We start from the raw sequence: 22,704 nt of genomic DNA on the forward strand, positions 1-22,704 counted from the left end.
AAATGGATTAGCAGTCAGTTGAGCTGTTTCAGCCAAGGGGTTATATGATCCCTATAACCTGCTCCAGTAGGCAACATGACTGCAGCATTTTCAACTCACTGAAATTTTAGAACAGTTTCAAAAGGCATCCTGTACAGGTGGGAGGGACTGGAGGGTCCCCACAAGCTGTCTGTAACTTTAAATGTTGAGCAAATTAGCTTTTGCAAGAGGCTTAAGTAACCTTTGAACCATTTGCACCTATTTAGGTTTTGGGTGAATTAAGAGATATCTCATACATACATGATAGCAATTCATACAGAAGCATTCGGAGATAACCAAAATGAAAATGGAAAGGGATATTGGAGTTTTAGGGTTTGTAGAGGGCTATAATTACCTGTCTGATAACAGACCTTGGAAAGCTGGAGTGGCTCAACCTGGGAGGTCTGAGGGTGACACAGAACATTTAGAGAAGAGTATGCCGGCTGTGTGCATAGAGGATACGTTCTGGGACCATATTGATATTTGAAAACTAGTTTCAAGTGATGGACTATCTGATCAGGTAACAAAGGTTGGATATCTTTTCTTAGGAATTGACAATGAGATTTTGGATTGGTTGATGGCTTTAATTTTAGTCTGACAAAAACAGTGATTGGATCAGGATAGCCCCAAGATGTATGAATGGGGAGGTTTGGCTGGGGGACAACACAGGGGTAGGCAGAGAAGTTGTCTTACTGCTTTGGGTGTGAGGAGATTCTTTGTCTCACTTTGCAAGGGGGAAATGCAGATTACTTGTGAGAAGGAAGGAGCACTTAATTCAGACATTTAGACTTAATGGTCTTGTTTACCTGGATGTATACATGATTTGGGAAACATTCCTTTTCTCCTGACCTAGTGTGCTAACAAGCCCCAGTTAAAGTCTATAACAATAATCCAAATGGGATGTAATCATGGCATGTCTCAGTGTAAGCAGATCTGACTAGGCCTGTCCTAAACCTATTTACTGGGACTTAATGCTTTTAACTAAAATATATTGCTATTTTGTTTTTGTTTTGTTTTTTACCTTTGGCTCTGCTTGCCATTGTAATTTAGCTCCTGGGAATCTCTCTGAATTTTGCCTCAGGATAAAGGCAGTTCCACACTCTTGGTTAGATACTACTTGTAGGATCATAATGTAACACTGAACTACGGTTAAGCTTGTTCCATTCAGGGTAAACCATATCATTATGTTCAATATATGATTATAAATAAGATATTTTTAAAAACCTGGGCAAGTATAATATTGGATTGCACTTTAATAAATACTAAGAGATGTTCAAGGGTATGCATGTCAACACGAATCTCCTTCTGTGACTGTCTTCTGTTGTTACCAGGTGTACCCTCAGAACATATGAATCAACTCATAGTACATGCTCTGCATACACATGCCTATAAGGGATCTTATAACTTTGGCAAAATAGTGTGTCAGTCAGATTGGACTGAAAACCCACATTCACACAAAATTCTCTAAAATTGGAGTTTTATTGAACAAATAGCAATCAGCATATATACAAGAGTTATGCTGGAAAACAGCAAGATTATGAGAGTGCTTCACAAATGGAAAAAGAACAGTAGGCCCTCCGTATTCATGCATGTTTTATCCATGGTTTGAATCATCCACAAAATCAAGGTTAGTTTTTTGGAATTTAAATATTTTTTAAATTTTTTCAAGCTGTGGATGTGTGTGTGTGAAACACACATATCAGAGAATGTGGGCAGGGCAGCTCTGGGAAGCTGCAATGTGCAAAGAAAATACTTGCAAAAGATAGGAATAAGATGTTGAGAAAATACCTTGTCTTGCCCTGTTGGGCTTGTGAGAAACTAGGGAATCCTCCTGGCTGGGACAGGCAAAGGAAAAAAAAAGTAGACAAGCTGACTGAGGTCCTTTTAAAACCAGAGCCAAGACTTTAGCCAAAAGAATAAACTAACTTCTCTGGCCAAAATCCTGAATTCTGGGGCTCTGAAAGAATGGTTTTGAGAGAGACAACCACCTAAAAAGTCTAAAGGACAGTTGGGCAGTTTAATGATTACAGCATAGCATGGCCAAGCAATCTGAACTAGAGATAAAGAGGAACAATGGGATTGTGAAAGATTAACCAGAACTGTGGAAACTTGCCAGGAAGGCAGGAAGGCAGGAATTAGTCAATAAACTGGTTCTGGAGAATTATTAAGAAATGTGAAAAGCTAACTTGGAAAGATGCTGGTTAAGCTATGCTTGCATTTTTAAAATGTATAAAAGGTTTGAAGAAAGACAATTGGGTGTGACAGTCTTGGAATCGCCATTTAGGCAGCTGTCACCCCGTATGGAAAATAAAGGTGTGCTTATTTTGAGCTACAGTTCGGACTCTTGACTCTCTTTGTTGCTGGGTGCTCCAAGGACCCTTCCGGCATAGGTTGGGAGGGCTTGCTACCCTCCCCCTTCAGTTTCAGATAGATTAGGCAGTGACTTTCAGCAAAGGTCTCCAGAAAGAGGCAGGCAGCTCAAGCTATTGCTCTAGTCATCCCCAGAATATTTTCCTCTGATTTTGGAATTCTTTTTAAAGGACCTCATGCAGGGGAATAATTCAGAGACAGAGTCCTGTTATTCAGAAATATCAGTATGCAAAGAGATCTTGAAGCACCTTTGAGACTGAGGGCCGAAAGAGATGGGTCAAAACCCACTCTGGCCTTGATCATAGAATCATAGAGTTGGAAGAGACCACAAGGGCTATCCAGTTCAACCCCCCTGCCATGCAGAAACTCTCAATCAAACCATCTCCAACAGATGGCTATCCAACCTCTGCTTAAAGACCTCTAAGGAAGGAAACTCCTCTACACTCTGAGGGAGTGTGTTCCACTGTTGAACAGCCCTTACTGTCAGAAAGTTCCTCCTAATGTTGTGGTGGAATCCCTTTTCCTGTAGCTTGCATCCATTGTTCCGGGTCCTGTTTTCTGGAGCAGCAGAAAACAAGCTTGCTCCTTCCTCAATGTGACATCTCTTCAAATATTTAAACAGGACTATCACATCACCTCTTAACCTTCTCTTCTCCAGGCTAAACATCCCCAGCTCCCTAAGTTGTTCCTCATAGGGCATGGTTTCCAGACCCTTCACCATTTTAGTCACCCTCCTTTGGACACGCTCTAGTTTCTCTATGTCCTTTTTGAATTGTATATTGATAGTCATGTTTGATTTTATTGTTTTTGTTTGTTATTACCTGCCTCGTTCCAATACAGGGAGAGGCGGGATACAAATAAAAAAATATTATTAATAATAATTGTAGTGCCCCGAAATTGGACACAATATTTCAGGTGGGGCCTGAACAGAGCAGAATATAGTGGTACTATTACTTCCCTTGATCTAGACACTATACTTTTATTGATGCAGACTAAAATTGCATTGGCCTTTCTAGCTGCAGCATTACACTGTTGACTCATGTTCAACTTGTGGTCTACTTGGACTCCTAGATCCCTTTCACACATAGTTTCATTCAGCCTGGTGTCCCCCATCCTATATCTGTGGATTTCATTTTTCCACCCTGAGTGCAGTACCTTACTTTTCTCTGTGTTGAATTTCATTTTGTTAGCTTTGGCCCAGCTTTCTAGTCTATTCAGGTCATTTTGCATTTTGATCTTGTCCTCCGGCATGTTAGCTGCTGCTCCTAATTTGGTGTCATTTGCAAATTTGATAAATATGTCCTCAATTCTGTCATCCAAGTAATTGATTAAGATGTTGAATAGCACTTGGCCCAGGACAGAGCCCTGTGGGACCCCACTGGTCACTTCTCTCCAGGATGAGAAGGAGCCATTGTTGAACACCCTTTGAGTTCGGCCAGTCAACCAATTACAAATCCATGTAACAGTTACATTGTCTAGCCCACATTTTACCAGCTTGTTTGCAAGAATGTCATGGGGAACCTTGTCAAAGGCCTTACTGAAATGCTCAGGACTGCAGGACGGACAGACCACTCCTGAAGAGGGCTGCCACTGCAATCTGGAATGGGCTGCCAGCGGGAGTGGATTTAATCCATTCCTTTTGCTAGTGGCTTTAGGTGGTCTCAGAGTGGCTACCAGTCACATCAGGGGAGGGTGTCATCTAAATGTCATGCCCTTGAAGTGGCTGGAAGCAGCTCTATTTGGCCTCTCTGTTTGGGGCCTAACTGTATAAAAGAAATTGTAGCATGAGATTTTGTAGATTTGGAGCTGAAACAGTCCAGAAAAAAAGCCCCCCTCCTGGTGGCTTGGGGGCATGGCATACTATGCATGTCCCCCAAGCTGGCATAAAACCAACATCACACTGCCAGCCATTTAGACAGAAGCTGCTTTACAGTGCTCTGGCAGCACAGTGTTTAGACATCACATGCTACAGAAGCACTGTAAAGCCATGGCAGCACTAGAAAAGCTGGTTTTCTGCTGCTTCTTTTTGTGCTGGCAAATAGCTGGACTGGGACTGTGGCATGTGGTTGCCATGGCAGCCCCAATCTGGCATTTTGGGGTGGTCTATTTTGCCTCTTGGTCAACAAAAACTCATGCTACAACATCTTTTGCAAATCCAGTAACATCAAAAATCTTCCAAACATCTTTTGCAGTTAGTTTCAGAAATGCTACAAGATCCTTCATGCAGGGAATGTTGAAGATGACATCAGAATTCCTCTAAAACAAAAGGACATTTTTCAACAAAGTGTCCACTTGGAATTGCCTGAGGCACAGTACCCAGTTCTTGAGCTAGCAACTAAGTCAATCAACCTTGCCCTCAAGGTAACATTTTCTACCTAGGCCATATCCTAACAACATTTATGTAACATAATGGGACGAGTGGCATGAGTGAGCAATGTGGAGAGAAATGTGGTTATTAAATAAGTGATGTGGGAGCACATTGATCATCATCATTAATTAGGCTACTTGTAGCCACCTACAGTTTGATTAAAAGAGTAATAAAAATGACAGTGGAAAGAATTTCTGCTTGTGGCTTTTCATCTGGTTACTGCAGAGGAGTACAAAACTACACATAATATATTTTATCAGCAGCCTCTTATCAGCTGCACACAGTTGCCAAATAGGATGAGAACTATTTTATAAAATTATTAGTGAGTACCCTATGGCACAAGCAAAAATTAATAACATACAAGAAGTGATCCACTAATTCAAACTTTTATTTAGGGTATTACTTGCATAACTATGGCTCACATCAGGTTCATATGCTGGAGGTGGCATTCAGTGTAGTTCTAATGATAAGGTACTCCATAGGAGCTTTTCATCAGAAAAGTATGAGGAGCTTGAAACATTTGGTTAATTATTTCTCACAACATCCCAGCAGGGTAAGAATGCTTTTATTATCCCAGTTTTGAACAAGAGTTAAATAGAGTCAAGTGGTAAGAGAGATATCTCTGTGTGGTTAAACAGCAGGTGCTGGAGGGATTCTGGGTTGAAATCTGGCCATGCTGTCCTACCAACACCCTGACAGACTAAATCAACGGGGCATCCAATATTGCTTATATATATATTTTAAAAAATTTAAGGATGAAAGTTCCATCCTTTTGCATGTTGTCATAAAATCACTGTTGAAAACAAAGCACTCCTGCTGATTTATTGTGTTGTCAAGAGCACTTTATTATTGTTGGCATTATCATGACAATTCTGATAAAAAGGAATAATGGTCATGTCAAATAGCATTGTCCCATTATACATTTCTTTACTGCACTCCTGTTTGCTGGAGGCCCTAGAGTGGTGTATTTTATGTATGATGGTTTTATATTTTTTTGTACTTTTTCTCTTTTGTGTGTGGTTGTAAAATATGTGGGTTTTTTTTATTTTTATTAGTGGTTTTTCCACTTTCACAGGGGTCTTAGGAGGCCCACTGTACTTTCATTGAAACAAATAACAATATCGGTGTTTTATTTGTATTTTAATATGCTGTACCCTGCCTTGAAATAAAACTGATGATGATGTGATGATGATGATGATGATGATGATGATGAACCATTAATGTCATCCATGCATAAGACTTTAGACAGGTTCAAAGCTCAACATGATATCTTAAAGATGTAAATATTTGAAAAGAAATAAGAAAAAAACACACAAAAAGTATGATCAGACTGAGGGGAAGCAAGAACAGAATAGGACATCACTTGACTGCCAGTATCACAACTGCCCCAACAGTGACATTTCACACTTGGGACTGTTGCACGATTTGAACTATCCCCTGTCAATGAAAGGACACCCAATCAGACTTGGCACACTGCCTTATATAGAATTCTGCGGATAGGACAGAGTGGAATATGATGTACTATTTGAATGGTGTATTGGGCCCAGGAGACCAGGAAGCAATCTGCTGGATGTTGACCCTAAAAATACACTGGAAGACCTACAAATTCTTAGACACATGCTCTCTGTCAGAACCTCTTCCCATGCAACTTTGGGTGGAACTTGACCATTGAGTTGTGCTGTAGGACCTAGAGATTCCTAGAGAGAATATATTCATCAAATCTGTCAATAACCAAATCTGCAAATGTGGAGGGCTAACTGTATATCCCTTGAACCAGTGATTCCCAAAGTGGGCAGTATGCACCCCCTGGGGGTGGTGGAAAGATCAAGGAGGGCAGTGAGGAGGGCAATGAGGGGGGAAAAGGGCAGCAAGGGGTCTTTCAGTCAAAGTACTGGTGTACAAGAAAGAAAAGAAATCAGCGGCCTTTAGGATCATGATGGGGATAAGGTTTGCATGAAACTTCTTTTTAGGGTCTCTTAAAACCTCTGCAGAGCCATGCTGGTTGCTTCATGCACTCTTCACATCCCCACAGGAGCTCACTCCCTTAGGTGCATCCTTCACAAATAGTGGTGGTTGGTAAATTCTTGTGTGGCTTGGGTGCAGAGAATCTCTTCTGTGGCTGGAAGCAGTGCCATTTTGGGATACCTGAAGCAGCATCCCTGTATTCCTCCAGCACCTCACTCCCAAAGGTGGAGACTGCTGTCTTCTATTCTAACAAGAGCCTTCTGCTTTTGGAGTTAAGAGAAGGATGAATTCCTGGATTCCTCCTGCACCCCACCCCACTTTCTGGCCACACCTTCTCTTCCATTGAGCACCTTGTGTCTTACAAGGTATGCTAATCTCTTGTTTCTTCTGAAAGACAGACTTTTAGGGAGCAACAGTGGCGTTGCTAAGATGATGGCTGTAGTATCACCCCACATAAGGTGTCCTCTACTGTGGCCCACACCCTGCATGCCCCTTAGTGACATCTCTGCCACAAGGTCAACACAGGTGAGAGGCTTCTCAGCCACTTCTCAGCCACTTACTTGGTTGCTGCTCCCAGGTAGATGGGGTGGCAAAGGGAGCAGTAAATGAGATTGGTTGTTTGGCATGTGCAGTAGAACAGTAGGCCTAATATCAAGAAATATATGTTTTTTGAGTAGAGGGGCATTAGAGTTGTCATCCAAGAAGAACGGAGTCAGTAGTGCAAAACAGTTTGGTGACCACTGCTTGAATCAATGTGATTTCTCTACATGTTTGTTCCCTAGGCAACAATAGATTCAATGGGTCTACTCTGGTTAGGCCTAACCCATGGGACTCAGGCTATTTTGTTCGAAGGGAGGTTTAGATTTTGTAAGCATTAGGACACAAGTTGGAACAAGTACATGTATTTGGTTTATAGATGTGCAAGTGACTTCAAAAATTCAGGAAAAAAGGAAGAAACACAAAATAGTTTTCAAGTTATGCTTTGAATTCAGAGACTCTTTGCTAGGGAAAAAGCAACAAAACGTGAAAGCATTATTTCTACATCATTCTAGGTAGAAATTGGTTCCTGTAGTTAAATTTAACGTTTTCTTTTAACCTCTCAATCTAAAATCCAGAAGGATTTGATACACTACACCAGTTTCAGATTTCATCCCAGCCTTCATTTCATCTTCATAGTTCATATACTCCAGGCCATGTCTCTTTCCTTAAAATGGCAAAAACTGCAGTTGATAGTACTGCCTTGCTATGAATAGTCTGTGTTTTTGCTTAATGTGGGCCAGGTTGTGTACCCTCCACTTCCTCATGTTCCTAACTGAAACTGTTGAACATTTCATTGATATAATTCTCGCTATAATTAGAAATTGTCACTTAATGAAATGTCAAGTGAGAGTACACTATTCTGGCTTTACATATGCTGTAGCAACATAGAATATGACTGGAGACATATCATCATTAGGCATGGCATCTGCTAATACCCATCTCAAGTTCTGAAATAGTATCAGTTATGAAATCGTTTGGCAATTGCAAAAAATGAGGTTTCGCCTTTTAGATTTAGGTTGCAATCCTAAATGGAAAGAATCCCTTTGAACTCTACTAGACCTGCGTCTGTGTAAATATGTGTGGGACTGCATTGCTAAAATCTAGATAACTAAAATGAGTGATTATGGATAAGCATACAAATTTATTTGTCAGTACATTTAGTGTTGAAAAATAAAGAAATAATTATGTATGAGCATACAATTTGGGTGAACATTTGGTATTTCAAAACAAAATAAATTCCCTCTCATAAGATATCCAAAGAGCTTTTCATATTTGCAGCAGGAGGAAGTACATATGGGCTGTGATCATAAAAGTATGAGAAGAACAAAAGAGTGTTAAGTATTAAGAAGGGAACTGATGCAACTGCAAGCATAACCTTGTATAAATCAGAGAGGTTGTATGACATATGTTTGCTTCTATTCCTCTTTAAAATTCTTTTCCATGTATGCTAGTCTGGGATGCAGTGCTACCTTCAATTCTAAATATAATGAACCACTAGATGGCCATTTATTTGGAAGTAAAGGAGCAGATAAGGTATTCTGGGAGTGACAGAATGGGCTGTAGTAATTAGTTTGGAGTTATTGTTTTGCTATCTTTGATTCTGCCTTATCTCTTCACTTCAATGGCATCTGGATAGCAAGGTTAATAAATAAACAGAAGTTGAAATGTTTTCAATATTCTGATGGCACTTCTATCTCTGTTTCGTCTAACCTAGCAGTGTGTTGCTTTCAGGCTTTGGAATGGAATTCTATACACGGGATATAGAGGTTAGCAATAGTGGTGTGGGACTGATTTCCTACTAGTTGGACTCCTCACAGACTGAGCCTTGGGCAGGATTTTGGCATGAGCTCATACAAAGGCACAGCCGAATCCTGTTGCTCTGTGTGTAATATTTGTACCTGTTATCTTTCGTGCCTAAGGAAAGATGTAAATATAATGGAAGGATGGACAAGATTTTATTAGACCACCTATTCTAAGCTGTTGGTCTGGTGCAGGACTTTCTGTGATCAATCTTCTTAAGAGACTTGAACCATATTTTTCTGATAATTTGTCACATGTAGAGAAAAGAGGAAACAAAAGGCTCTTTCACACTATATTAATGCTATATTCCACTATTCAAAGCCACTTTGGGTACCATTTTGGGAGAAGTTGTGATATGTGGAACGACCTACCGGAGGAGATCCGCCTTATAACATCTTTGGAGGCCTTTAAGAAGGCAATAAAAATGGATCTCTTCCTGCAGGCATTCCCAAATTGACCTCCTTGGAATGTTCACTCTCCAGTTGGGAATTGTCGCTTTTAATGGTATTTTAAGGTGGGAGGGAGATAGGGAATTGGGTTTTATATGTTTTGCTATGTTTTTACTTGTGGTTTGTTGTGTTTTATTTTCATTGTTCTTATGTTTGTTGTTACCCGCCTTGATCCAATACAGAGAGAGGCGGGATACAAATTATTATTATTATTTGCAATAATCAATCAATCAATCACACAATGAGAACAAATGATCCACACAACATTTGTGAAATGACGTTTCATTGTTGTGGTTAATCCCTACTTTCCCAGGAAAACAGCCCTTCACGTTCCAATCATTTACCATGGTTTTTTGCCATCTTCTCCCCTGTCAGAACCATCAGCATCTTCAAACCCGCTAGGGATCTGAATATCAATTGACTTTGTCATTGTCATATGCCTTCAAGTTGTTTATGACAACCCTCAGATTAACCTATCATGAGGTTTTCAGGGGGCTGAGTGTGTGTGACTAGTCACCCAGTGAGTTTCCATGGCCAAGCAGGGAATAGAACCCAAGTCTTCAAAATCATAGTCCAATACTCAAACCACTATATCACACTGGTGCTTATCAGTCGGCTTGCAGATCTTAACTGCATCTTCATAGCTGCAGTTAGCATTTTGCCTCCATAATGAGTGAATGAGAGCTTAAATGGATAAGCCTAGACATATTTGATCCCTTTTTAACGTTAAAATGGCTAGAATGCTTTGCGTTATGTTTGCCTAGAGTGCTTTGCACTATGTCCTGAAGCACCAGAACTCTGGACTCTTGATCATCTAAATTAGGTATGCTGTTCAAATTTTTTAGAACTTGAGTGTCCCCCCCCCCCCAAAAAAAAACCTAGCAAAACATAACAATACATTTCTATGGACATTGGGCTTCAAAGGTCTGCAATCCACAGCCCTGTGGATTCTGTCAAAATTGGAGTGGTGAGCTGCATGTTGGGATGCTGGATATTCAGCCACTTTACAATAATTTTTGACAAGTCCCTCTGTTTATGTATTCCCAGGGTCTCCCTGAATCTGAGATTATTATATCGTCTCATTCAGCCAGGTGTCCCCCATCCTATATTTGTTCATTTCATTTTTCCACCCTAAGTGCAGTACCTTACATTTCTCCATATTGAAATTCATTTTGTTAGCTTTGGCCCAGCTTTCTAATCTATTAAGGTCATTTTGAATTTTGATCCTGTCCTCTGGGTATTAGCTACTCCTCCTAATTTGGTGTCATCTGCAAATTTGTTATGTATTCCCCCAATTCTGTCCTCCAAGTAATTGATTAAGATGTTGAATAGCACTGGGCCCAGGATAGAGCCCTGTGGGACCCCACTAGTCACTTCTCTCCAAGATGAGAAGGAGCCATTGTGGAGCACCCTTTGGGTTTGGCCAGTCAACCAGTTACAAATCCATGTAACAGTTACCTTGTCTAGCCCACATTTTACCAGCTTGTTTGCAAGAATGTCATGGGGAACCTTGTCAAAGCCCTTACTAAAATCAAGATATATTATATCCACAGCATTCCCTTCATCTACCAAGCTGGTAATTTTATCAAAAAAAGAGAATAGATTTATCTGGCATGACTTGTTTCTCTGAAATCCATGCTGACTTTTTATGATTATGGAATTGCTTTGTAGATGTTCATAGACTCTCTGTTTAATGATCTGCTCCAGAATCGTTCCTGATATTGATGTCAGATTAACTGGATGATAATTGTTGGGATCCTCTCGCCCCACCCCCACCCCTTTTTGAAGATAGGGACAACATTTCCCCTCCTCCAGTCTGCTGGGATATCTCCTGTTCTCCAGGAGTTCTCAGAGATTTATTGCCAATGGCTCCGATATTACATTTGCCAGTTCTTTTAATACCCTTGGATGGAGTTCAACTGACCCTGGAGACCATGTGGTGAGAATGCACAGTGCTCTTTGGGGCTGAAACCCACAGTTCTTTTCATTCTATGTTGCAATCCTAAATTATTAAAGCTAAAGTGCGCATTTAGAATGGGCTTTGTTTTGACAGAGTCAGATAGTGAGTGGAGAAAGGCTATCAAGCCTCCATTGCCCTCCATGGTCCATTAAGTATCATTTTGATCTAAACTTTGAGCAAGCTGATACTTATAATTATCTTGATTATGCCACAGTGGAATCCCATTGACAGTGTTCTATGTTTTATCTAAACATGACCAAAATGTTTGAAGTTCAGTGAATCAGAGTAAATAGCTGAATGGAGAAGGCAGCATCTGCAATGCGTGTTTTTTTTTAAGAGGATAAAAGCAGCCATTAAATAGAAATTGCTTGAGAAGTGTAAAATACACACAGGAATCTGTTAAATGGAATCTGTCTCCAAAATCATTTAAACATTTTTTTAAAAAGCAATAAAAATGAATTGGATTTCATTTATTGCCATTTTCCTCCACTGGAACAGTAGTGTGCTGTCAACAGTTCACAAGAATATTGAATAGCAAACTTTATGAACTGATTGTTTCCATTGGGCTTTCAGCAACAGATAGCGGAATAACTTAGGCAAAAGTGTTGGGACATAATGTACTTGGAAACTCTGCTGCCCAAGCAGGAGACGGACAAGAATGTAATTCAGTTCTCATCAGCTCCCATCCATTTCCCATGGTTACTGAGCAGGAATTCCTGATGAGCCTTGCCCTCAAGGAAAAGCAACAATGAATTTGTTGCTTCGTTGCTCAAACTTTCCATCATGATCTAAGTCCCAATGCCATGGCAGCTAGTCTATTAAAAAGCTTAACTGTTTCTGTTAATAAGTTATCCTCAGTTTCTGGCCCACACATCCAGAAATGTCATATTCATTGTAAATATGAAAAGCATAGGCACTCATTTATTGTATTTCTTGGCCTTCCCACTCCCAAGAGCTTTGGGGAAAACAATCATGTCAAAGATTATACCTTATTTCTAAACAAATTTACTCAAGCTTGAAAAACCAAGCGAAGTGAATAGAATGGTTCAATGAGTTAAACACAGCAGTTTCTATCAGATTTAGCAATGACTATAACAAGTAATGCTCAGGGCACTATAACAGAATATTATTTCATTGATGTTGATTGTTGTATTTATACGTTTAAGTTGTTTAAGTGCTGGGAGGAAAAGATTTATATCACTTTTGTGATTTGTTTAGTACATTGTGCCTCAGATCAGGAGTGCAGTTGAAAGAACCAGTTTGGTTCTAATAGAATCACATAGGCCCAGTCCAGACAGGCTGAAAAGGACGCCCTTGTCATGTGCAAGAGGTGCCTCGGGCCAGCGCTTCTAGACACCCCTTGCCTCTCTCATGTCACGATGACGTCAAAATGGCGGCACCCTGTACAGATGGGCGCCACTATTATAATGTGCTGGACGCATAGCATCCGCACGTCATGACACCATTATGATGTTGCAAATGCACCATTGGCGCACTGCGACATCGTAAATGGCGTTGCAAGAAGTTCTTTTTGGTCCATGGGGAAGCCGTGCAGTCTGGAGGCTAAGGCTTCCCCACAGACCAAAACTGGGCACAGGAAACTGTCCTTTTTGGACAGTCTGTCCCACGCCATAGATTCATTATACTGTTCACTCTGCAGTTCTTCCTTCCTTTTAAACCCAAGCTATGTGATTTGGAAAAAACTGATCAAAATGCTAAGATTTCCAGGAGAAATTTAGCCTCTACACCTGATCCCTCCCTACTAGATTTAGCATATTTAAATTTATTATGTGTTAAAAATGCCCGGGAAATGAGTTGGGAGCAGAGATTCAGAAAATAGGGCTGACCTCTTCTTTGGGGAACACACTTTTAAAATTATTAACAGATGGCATCACACACCAATTAGATTCAAAAATTAGACTCATTTAAAAATGTTTTTTGCTAGTGTGGTTGATACATAACATTGAATATCAATTTGTGGTGGTTTTATACTTTAGTAAAAAGATTTTGGATAAATATTTTTGAGGAAACAAATTTAATAATGGGTCAGAAGTTGCAAGCTTCACCTATTATTGGGTTACTCTCCTTGTTTATTCATGTTGATCAGCAAGTGAAGTATGAAGAATTAATTGGCTCTGTGTGTGCACCAGTTCTTATGGTAATTGCTACTAGCTGGAAAGACATTCTTAATCTGTCCCTGGATAGCTAAAGTAGATTATGGCAATGTGCATTAATGGACCAATTAACTGTTTGGCTAAAACTTTTACAAAGTATCCAAATGTTTGCAAATTTATAGTGTTTGGTTACCATTTTAACATTGTGTTAACAATAACTCTGGTAGTATTCATAATCCAAAACCACATGCTAATCCTGGGAATTATATGCATTCTGTTGTTGTTGTTGTTGTTGTTGTTGTTGTTGTTGTTGTTGTTGTGCACCTTCAAGTCATTTCTGACTTATGGTGACCCTAAGGCAAACCTGTCAAAGCATTTTCTTGGCAAGGTTTGTACAGAAGCCTTTACCTTCTTTTGAGGCTGAGAGAATATGACTTGCCTAAGAGAGAATATGATTTCTTCTTCGTGGTCTCTGTGAATCATACAAATGGGTTTCACTGCGCCTGCGCAGTGCTGTTCAGAAACTTCTGGAATCACTGGGCAAAGTTTACTTTGCAACATATAGAAACTTTTTGGCAGTAACTCCGCCCACCTGTTATAAGGCCCCTGCCTTCTCGTTCTTTCCCCAGTTCCTTTTTTCCGCCGCGTTAGCTGCTTCAGGGAACTTTCGCTTGCTCTTGCTTGCTTGGAATCACTTTCACTTTGACCTCGGACCGTCTCTTGACCAGTCTCTTTCTCCTGCCCCTGGTAACTCGGACTTTCGGCTCGTTTGACTTCGTTTTTGGATTCTCCTCTTGGCTTCGTCAACTTCGGAAGGATGCCAGCACCCTTCAAGAAGTGTGATGTCTGTGGGGGTAAGGTCCCCATCCAGGACCCCCATTCCTCCTGCCTCCTGTGTCTCGGCAAGGACCATGATACGAAGGCTTGCTCGCTTTGCAAGTCCCTCTCCTCTCAGGCCCGCAAGAACCGTGAGTCCCGGCTCACTTAAGCCATCGCCCTGGGCAAAGTTCAAGAGGGAGGGCCCCGTCCATCTTCGGCCCCATTGGCTTCGCCGCCTGCCTCTTCTTCTTGGGCCAGCGTGTCCAGCGTGGTGTCTGCCCCGCCGAGGGCTGGAGCCTCCACCACCACCGATGTGGCCCGTGGTCCCAATGCACCCAGTGCCACCGACAAACCCTCCAAGCGCCCCCATAAGTTGTCGGGGACAACCCCTTCTTTTCTCCTGAGGACCGGGCAGAGACGCCGCGATCTTCAAGGAAGAGGCACCACAAGGAGGCGGCTGAGGGTTCTGTGCTCAAGAAGCCTAAGTCCAGCAAAGACCACACCGGATCTCAGGCCTCCTCCAAGGCAAAGGAGCCTACCTCCCACAAACAGCGCTCCCCTTCAAAGAAGGCCTCGGCACCAGCCCGCCCGCGCTCTGATGGCTCCCTCGCCGTGCAGACGACCTCGCACATGGCCACGATCCTCGACACGCCACTGCCATCGACGGTCGACTTCGTCCAGGCCGCCGCGGAAGTAGTTGACTTCCCTCGGAGGACTTCCCCTCCCCCTTCGGTCCACTCGGACGTGGATGAGTCAATGGACCAGGACACCGACATGTTTTTTGATGCCGAGTCGGGCAGGTACTACATGTCGGTACCAAGGGAGACCACCTTCAGGGAGTTTACGAGGCTAAATCTCCGTCCGGTCATTCCTCCGTGTGACGAGCCTCCATCCCTGCGTGCGACGTCTTCACCTTCAGCGTCGGCACCGCGTCGCTCCTCCACTGCTCCGTCAGCTCTGCAGATCCCGGCCCGCCCAGCGGCTTGAGTGAGGGTCCCGGAGATCCCGCTCACTTCGGCCACCGATTCCGAGGACGAGCCCTTGCTGCCATCGGGAGAACCTTCGGACGATGATGACACCTCCGTCCAGGCATCCCTGCAGCAGATCCATCACCCGGACCCATCTTCCCCGACTGATGATGTGTGCTCATTTAATGAGCACATCATTAAGATGTCTAGGGCTCTGGGCATTGATCTTTCCTACCCAGAGGAGGAGGCTCGGGATCCGGTGGAGCGTTGGGTTCATGGCCGGGTGCCCACGCCGCCTTCCATCCCGCTGCTGCCGTCCTTCGATTCCATCGTTCGGAGGTCTTGGGACGCACCGACGTCCCTCGTCGCTTCCTCTAGGAAGATCGAGGCTCTCTACCAGATCTCCCCATCGAGTTGCTCTTGGTTGACTGACCACCCCAGGCAGAACTCGGTGATTGTCGAAGGGGCCCAGCAGACCTTCGTCCCCAAGCAGGCCACTTCCCCAGCTGATCGGGAGGCAAAAAAGATCGATGGACTAGCCAGGAAGGCCTACTCAGCATCAGCCCTCGTCGTCAAGGCCATCAATTACACCGCCTGCATGGGGGCCTATGTTCAGACACTGATGGAGGGGATCTCGCCACTCGTCCCGGACGTCCCGGACGAAGTCCAGCGACGCCTGGTAGAGATCTGGGATGAAGCCCATTCGGTCGGGTGTTGGCTTATCACCGCCTCCAGAAACGTGGCTGATTGCGCGGGACAGGCTATGTTGGCTTCGTTGGCACTGCACCAGCATGCCTGGCTGAGGGAGTCGGACCTCAATGCCAGCGTCAAGTCAACCATCGAGGACATGCCCCTGGACAGTACCGGCCTCTTCCACGCTGACACCGACGAGCGCCTGAACCACAAGTTCAGGATGAAGGTGGCAGCAAGGAAGCATGAGATGTCGTCCATTTCCATCCCGCCATTCTAGAAGAGGCAGCGCCCGTGGCAGCTGCAAGGTCAGTCACAAGGGACCTTCCAGCAGGACTGACAACCTCAACAGCAGGGCTCCCTGAGACGCCGGTACCCCTCTCAGTCCTCCTCCTCCTCCTCTGGCCGCCGCAACTTTCCGTCCTGGTACCGAAAGTCTCGCCGGCAGTACACCGACTAGGGGAAGAAGAGAGCCTGAAGGGTTGCAGCGCGCTTCGTCTCTCCTTCCTTTTTCTTTTTGGACATTCTGAGGCCCTTTGTCACCACCTGGGCCTCTATTACAACGGACTCGTGGGTCCTCAACACCGTCCGTAGGGGTTATGCCCTCGAGTTCCAAGAGCTCCCCCCAACCGGAGCCTTCATGTCCACTCACCCCTCGGACACCCTTCTCGACGAAGTGCGCACTTTGCTGGACAAGGGGGCAATCTCCCCTTTGTCGCCCGAACAATGCTCCAGGGCCTTTTTCTCCAGGTACTTCACGGTACCGAAGGCAGATGGGGGCATCAGACCCATCTTGGACTTGAGGGAGTTGAACCTTTTCCTTGAATACCGTCGGTTCCGGATGGTAACCTTGGCTTCTATTCTGCCTCTTCTCCACCAGGGCCTGTGGTTCGCGACGGTCGACCTGAAGGATGCCTACTTCCACATCGGAATTCGGGAGTCTCACAGGAGATTCTTCGCCTTTGCCGTCGGTTCCACCGCGTACCACTATAACGTGCTCCCCTTTGGCCTTGCCACGGCTCCGAGGGTCTTCACGAAGTGCATGGCACCGGTGGTGGATTACCTTCATCCGAAGGGCTACAGGGTCTTCCCTTACCTGGACGACTGGCTGTTTGTCGCTGACTCACAGCAGGAGCTCCGAGAGGCAATTTCATTCGCCTTGCACGCACTGGTCGTCAACGAAGAGAAGTCCCACTTCACCCCGACCAGACAGGCCAAGTTCATCGGAGCCATCCTCGACTCCGAAAGATGCTCCGCCTTTCTCCCTCCGGACCGTTTCCAGGCGTTGGTGGCGGCGCTGAGGCCTTGCATCTCTCAAAGAAGGGTGAGGGCCGGAGACATCCAAGTGGCTCTGGGCCACATGGCATCGATGAGGTTCGTGACACCGTGGGCAAGGCTTCGCCTCCGACCACTGCAGTCCTGGTTCCTCTCGGTCTTCTCCCCGATGGAGGACCATCAGCTTTCATTAATCACCTGCCATTTTTCTTATATGCTACAAAAAAAAGCCTTCATTTTCACGAATATTTCAAAAGCATCTCTCAACCCCCCCCCCTTTCCCCCTTATTTATTTGTTTCCTGGATGCGGCGACCCCCACCTTTCTCCCGGCTCCTGACTGGAAATTGATTTTCAATTCAGCTGTCTCCACTCTAGGTCATAGTCAGATGAAGAGGAGACAGACATTACATTTATGCCCTCTCAGTTTGGAACAGTTTTCCCCCCATAGTTATGTGATCGAAAATTAGCCTCTTATTGCTTTTGCCGTATAATGCTATTTAATAACCATATGTGTTGCAACTCAAAGAGAACAACACACACACCAAAAGTCTGTACTGATGAAATAAAACAGGCTACTGGAGGCCAAAACATATACCGGATTTTTTTTTATTTTTCTTTATTTTTTTTTTGTCGGAGCAGAAGCAATGTGAGGAGGCACCATTTAGGATCTTGTTTTTGATTTAAAGATCCTGACAGACTGGACACTGAATTTTTTTTTAATCTCAAACTTAAATGAACATATGCAGGAAAGCACTGAGACAGTGGACAAAGACAGTCTGTAGCTCCCTGTAATGTACTGTTCAGCGATTGAAGGGTTTTTTTTAAAAAAGCACACAGGGAAATGCCTGGCTGTGTGTGTGTTTGGCCATGAGCATTCCGCGAGGACCAAGGCTGATCAACCACAGCTGAGCTCATTGGCTCACGGGACACTTCAGTGCCCCCCAAGTGCACGTAGCCATGGATGATGAAACAGTGTCTGGCTTGCCCAGGCGAACATGACATGGTCACACCACCTGAACTCTGGGTTTGGGAGACCCCTGGTCTGGAAGGCCTCTATCACCCAGGGGTGCAAGGGATAGCTTGTGTGCTTTGAATTAGAGTTGATTGGTATATGGTTTGGAGGTTTAGAGATCTGGTTTGCATTATCAGCACGTTAATAAAGAGCACTTTGGGGACTTTTGTTTCTCTGGTTTGTTTATCGGAAGAAGCTTCAGCATCGGTTTGCTGTGTGTCCCCGGAGGTGGTTCCTGCATTGCTGCCGTTCCTGGAAGACATCCAGTTGCTGTCATCCCAATTGGACTTTGGACCACTCTTCAGCTTCTGTACATTGCCAGCTCTGTCCAAGGGTCTGATTTAACCCCAGGGACTCGTTGGAGTTGCTGACATTGGTTGTTGGCCCCCCGTCATGTTGCATTGACTGTACACACTTTCTTATTTTTTTTTTCATCCTTAGTGCAGGCGGAAAGAGCAAAAATTTCAATATGCCCCCCCCAATTACCCGTAAAAAGCCCTCAGGAAGTATCAAAATGCCTATGTCCCCTAGTGGCGTGTTGTGTTTTTGAGGGGGCATTGGCAACAAAAAATGTTTGTTAGTTGGTTTCCTGTGGGCGTACATGTGTGGGATTGCAGCCCTCCAAGGTCTCCTGGATGGCTAATGGCCACCCCCACCCCCATTTTTCACCCTTGCTTAGAGCGTTGGCCTTCACATTTTATGTCCCGTCCAAAGAAGCAGCTTTCTTGTCCCACTTTCAAATCTCTTTTCCAGAATCACTTGTATTTGTTTTCATTTAAAGACCCCAACAATTTACATTGACTTGATGTGGATCCTGCTCTCAGTGCAGCATTGATTTCATATGTGGGTGGTGGTGGTGGTGGAGGGTTATTGGGGTTTCCTCCTTCTTTACGATTGTATCTCTTTCTGTTTTCCCATTCAAACTTATTGGTTGCAAGGAATTATCTACCTCCAACCTATTTCTGGCACTGTGCCATAATGGACAGTTGGCATGCAAGGAAGTTCCAGCCTTAGTTTCCAATTCTTGGGGTTTCTATGCTGTAATATTCATGCTGCACCTTGCCCAGATTTGACAAAGGATTGATCTGTAATGTCCACCACCATGGCATAATACTGTTAAAGCTAAGCCAGAACAAAGAAGATATGAAGGGCAGCTATCAAATTCTGAAATGGCAGACAGAAGTGTGCAAAACTGCTTTCACACCACACCCACACCAAATTTTAAGTTAAATGGAGACAATTGCATGACAGAAGAGGGCTAAGAAATCAATGTAACATAATAACCGCTCTATCCCTATACACACACATTGAAAATCCTTCTGCCCACTTACTTACATAGGTGTTTTGATAGGATGATCAAAGGGAAGCAAGGGACCTGTGTCATGTGATCAGTAAAATAAAAATAGTGAAGGTAGTGGTGTTGTCAGTCTGGCTATGATCACAGTACCCTGAGCATGTTTACTCCCTTACTTGATGATGATCACTTTACCCCTTTCTTTCTACCCCACCTCCTTCCGACTCTCTATAACAACCCGTGGAGTGGAGAAAGTTTTCTCTTCAGTATGAGGGAGCAAACCGAGTGAGGAGAAGGGCCAAAGCTATTACATCTTTGGAGAAAGAAAAATTGTGAGGGTGGCAAACTGTTAACCAGGATCTCATCTCTACTTCTTGGGTTCACAATTATGGCAAGAACTGCAAAGAAGCTGAACTGTATTCTTAGGGTTGAAATCCCCACATAGCATGAACCCATGGGTAAGGACAGTTGCTTACCGTAACAGTATTCTTCGAGTGGTCATCTGCGAATACATACAAATGGGTTCACTGCGCTGCCCAGTGTGTTCGGAAATTCTGGAATCATGGGCAAAGTTTACTTTGCAACATATAGACATTTTTGGCGTTCGTGGTAACTCCGCCCACCCCATTATACGGCCCTCCGCCTTCCTGCTCTTTCCCCAGTTCCGCAATTTTTCGCCAAGCAGGCAATGGAAAGAGCCATTAAGAGCAGGACCTGAGGGATGGACGGGTGGGTGGTGGGATTTGTATGTATTCGCAGATGACCACTCGAAGGAAATACCGTTTACAGGTAAGCAAACCTGTCCTCCTTCTTCGTGTCTCTGTGAATAATACCAAATGGGTTTCGATGACAAGCTTAGGTAAGCGGCGGAGGGAGTGTCATGATACCAAAAGCTATGGATAAACCAAAGGTATATTTATTGTAGCAATACACACTGACCATAAAGAGTCAGCTTTTTGTTCATGCACAAACTCAACATAGCAATAACATTGCCAAACTGAAAGGGAATAAAAGGTCATGCAAGACCAGTCCCATGGAAATTGTGGCAAATCAACATCAATCAGAATGTAAACAGTGGGCTTCATGTACATCGTGTTGAAACACAAACCATCAGTAGTGCAATCAATGCAACACTGAACACCAACACACAGCTCCCCTAAAAAGCTGCATCTCGGATAGCCTTGTGTCCAGCTATAGTTGCTTTATAAAAGTCAATGGCTGGTACCAGACAGCAGCTCTTACAGGAAATCTTCCAAGGGAATGCCCGACACGGAATGCAGAAGGATGCTGACACTGCCTGTGGAGTGGGGATCCGAACCCTGCCAGAGGGTTTTCCCCAGCAGTTCATAGCAGAGAGGTGATTGTACCAGCCACCCATTTGGAAAACCCTCGCGCAGACACGTGGCAAACCCTTCTTCGGTTCCGAGTCTAGCATTGGAAAAGTCTCTCGGACCAAATGGAGGGCAGCAGTTCTGTCCAGTTAACTGTACAAACGCCAGCGGTTTCCTGACATCAAGAGAGTGCAGGATTCGCTCCGCATCGAGTCGGATGGACGCGAGGGTAGCCAAACAATTGTCCTGACTGAACATGTGGAAGCAGACACAAACTTAGGCAACAAGGTAATGTCGCCCGGAGCGGAGCACCACCTTGTCCTTGTGATGAAACCTCAGGAAGGCGCTGGTCCTCCGCAAGCACGAACTCGCCCGCACTGAGGGCAGAGGTGATGGCCACAACGAAGAAAAGCGGTTTTCCAAGTCAATAGTCTCAAGTCCACTCTATGGCCACCGGTTTTCAAAGGGCTGGATTGGAGCGACGGGCAGCCCGCCTCCAAGCTCCAGCCGAGGCCGTCCGAACAGGATGGTACCGGTTGCACATCCTTAGGAACCCCTTCACCAGGGGGTGGGCGTCCTAAAAGGAAGCCCTACCCTCCAATTGGTACCTGGAACAATGGCAGAGAGGTAGCACTTGATGGATGTGAGGCAACAACCCTCATCCAACAGTGCCATCAAAAACTCCAGCACCACTGAATGGAGACTTGAGCAGGAGGAGAACAGATATTTCGATCAAGGAAGAGGCTAAACTTCCCACTTGGGGCATAGGACCGCTGGGTGGATGGCTTTTGTGCAGGCCAGGATCACCGTCCTCACCGCGCGGAGTGGGCTAGGGCTGGATTCTCCAGGCAACCAGCGGCAGGCTCTTGATGTCGGGTGCAAAATCGGGCCGTCTTGGATCGAAGCAGGGGGACGGAGTCGAGGCGGAGGAGCATATTTTGGAGAGGTGGAGAAGGGATGCGAACCAGGGCTGTCTCAGCCACCACGAGTGATCAGGATCACCTCGAAAGGTCGTTGTCATTTGGACACATCTGATGATGAGCGGAAGGAGGAAAGGTGTAGATGCAGCTCTCCCGTCCCAAGGAAGGCGAGAACGCGTCTCCGAGGGATCCGTCCATTCGCTTCCTGGAGCAGAAACGGGCGACAGTGGCTGTTCCATTCGGTCGCGAAGAGGTCGACTTGGAGGGTTCCCCACCGATCGCAACAGGTCAATGACCGTCTCCAGATGGAGCCTCCACTCGTGGCACACACCGAAGATGGATCGATTAGGCGCGTCCACCAACTCGTTGTCCTCTCTGGAGGTGAATCGCCTGGAGGAGCCCCTGTCTCTGGATGCCACCAGTCCCAAATGCGAAGGTATCTCGAGCAGAGTCCTGGATCTGGTGCCTCCTGTTTGTTTATGTAATACATCACGGTGGTGTTGTCGTCCTCAGGAGGACCACCTTGCCTGCGACAGCGATTCCAATGCCCTCAAAGCCTTCTCGACAGCGAGCATTCTCCAGAGCATTGATGTGGAGATGCTTGTCCTGGGTCCGACCACTCTGTCCTTGACAACACAGCATTTTAGAGCAGGTGGGCAGCCACACAGCCATTCCAGGGAGGCATACGTGTCAAAGTTCAATTGAGGCCTGCACGGTTGATGAAAGGGCATCCCATCCAGATTTTGCGGCACGTCCAGCCACAATCTCAGTGAAGCCGGCCACTGCCTCGGTTAACCGTGAGCCACTGGA

General features: G+C 44.8%; 1 long non-coding RNA gene across 1 annotated transcript in view; it reads left to right on the top strand.

The window, feature by feature from the left end:
* Positions 1–248: 248 nt before the first annotated feature.
* The window catches only part of LOC121919213, a 63,929-nt gene continuing 41,473 nt past the window's right edge, over positions 249–22,704 (top strand). Inside the window, exon 1 of the long non-coding RNA XR_006101415.1 lies at positions 249–538. This is a non-coding gene — a long non-coding RNA (uncharacterized LOC121919213). The remainder of the gene's footprint in view (positions 539–22,704) is intronic.

This window comes from Sceloporus undulatus, chromosome 1 (genome assembly GCF_019175285.1).
Source record: "Sceloporus undulatus isolate JIND9_A2432 ecotype Alabama chromosome 1, SceUnd_v1.1, whole genome shotgun sequence".
Taxonomy (NCBI): domain Eukaryota; kingdom Metazoa; phylum Chordata; class Lepidosauria; order Squamata; family Phrynosomatidae; genus Sceloporus; species Sceloporus undulatus.